The following is a 1,716-nucleotide window of genomic DNA, read 5'->3' as shown; positions in this document are numbered from 1 at the left end:
TTAAATACAATCCTTCTGGAAGCCTATTAATTTTGAGCCTCTGAAAATGGGGGATCATATAGAAAACTGGCCATAATTCATAGGTAACACAATACTTTTGTTAAATCCCTTGAAATCTTCAATTACACGATGTACAGATACGTTATGAGATTTGTTATATTTGCTATGTTTTTACATTAAAATCAATGTAAAACTGGCATTGTGTAGATTTGTTGAATTTCAAATGCTACAGTAGACAACCGCTAGTCCTTTTGTATATGTTAATGCAATAGTTATTGATATCTTTTTTTGCATTCAAACTGCTGTTTGCTAATTAAGTCAAATTTAATTTAAAGTACCATAGAAATCGTATAGAGAAATCTTACTCAGTTAAGGTAATGCGCTGCGGTGAATTAAACGATGACATCTGTATTTCCTAAAGTTGCAACTGAAAATTAATACCAGGCTCTTTTCATTTTGAAGCTGTTCTGGCCCTGCTTAAATAGGAACGTAAACATTAAGAAACAGAGGAAGAGCTTCTATTTCATGCTCCAGTGAATCTACATGGGAAAAAAACTAAAAACCTATTAATGTTTGTTTCAGATTTAACATTTTCCTTATCGCTAAACAACATGAACCAGAAGCTGAACCGTAGCCCTTAAAAGCAACAACAATCACCATCAAAGCCCTGACTTTCTTTTGTTGTGATAGCTGTTATGGATCCTGGTTGAAAGATCAAGCTTTGCAGAGAGAACGTATGAAGGATTTTTTTAAAGGAGGGGTTTACAGCGAAATCACTGTTTAAAGTTATATACTTGGATTATCCTCATTTTTGTTGTGCAGGGTAAGTTGGCGCATTATTCGCTGCTAGATCTGTGCTTTTCTCAAAAAAAGATAAAAGTGAATAAATCATAAGGAAAAGAGCAGCCGGTCTCTGTACCGGTGATATAATAAAGAGATCCTCAGCTGATGTAAGACTGCTGTCATGGTTGGCATATTTTTAACCCCTCTCTTGGGGAAGCTCGAGTTTGGGTCTGTGTGTGACACGGTGTCTCGGAATATATCTTGAAAATAACACGAGGTGTGACCGTGCTGTCTGGTTGGCACCTGAGTGGCGCGATCACCTGGAATAAATGGAACTATTTCAGTTAGCAGGGGAACAATGACACACATGCATGAAGGGAGAAGGTGTAAAGTTAATATGGCACTAACCAAGTTTATCTGTACTTCATCCTCAGCTCACTTTTTCAGGATTAAAAGGAAAAAGAATCATAATTGGATCTTTTAAACCAGCAGTCAGAGACAATGCATTCTCATCATTCCTGTGAAATTGTTGTTTTATAGTGAAGAGTTCAATTCAGTTAAGATGTCCTAAGAGGAATCCTAAATGTGTCCAGCATATACGGAGTCATCAAGGACAAACGGTATGTCCTTTGGGTGGAATTAAACGTCCTGGAGACACTAGTTGCCAACACTTTTATATTGGAAGGCAATAATCACAAATGCACTTTATGTGTTATCATATTTCATTTCAGAAAAAAGTTGTGTATAAACCACTAAATTCATTTTTTTATTATTATTACTAATACGAGGCCCCCGTCAGGGGACAAGTAAACTTGAACCCACAGTTAAAGAGTGCTGACTCATTTCCTGCTTTTATGGCCACACACTGTAAATCTCAATCATGATTCTAATATTAGAAGACCTTGTGTACACTATTATTGGAGTAAAAAAAAA

The 1,716-nt window shown here is 36.1% G+C and overlaps 1 protein-coding gene across 1 annotated transcript in view; it reads left to right on the top strand.

The window, feature by feature from the left end:
* The window catches only part of lsamp (limbic system associated membrane protein), a 219,360-nt gene that overhangs the window by 96,001 nt on the left and 121,643 nt on the right, over window positions 1–1,716 (top strand). The window lies entirely within an intron of this gene.

Source organism: Pundamilia nyererei, unplaced genomic scaffold (assembly GCF_000239375.1).
Source record: "Pundamilia nyererei isolate P.nyererei 1_Seehausen unplaced genomic scaffold, PunNye1.0 scaffold00182, whole genome shotgun sequence".
Lineage (NCBI taxonomy): Eukaryota > Metazoa > Chordata > Actinopteri > Cichliformes > Cichlidae > Pundamilia > Pundamilia nyererei.
This window is presented reverse-complemented; position numbering and strand designations above follow the sequence as displayed.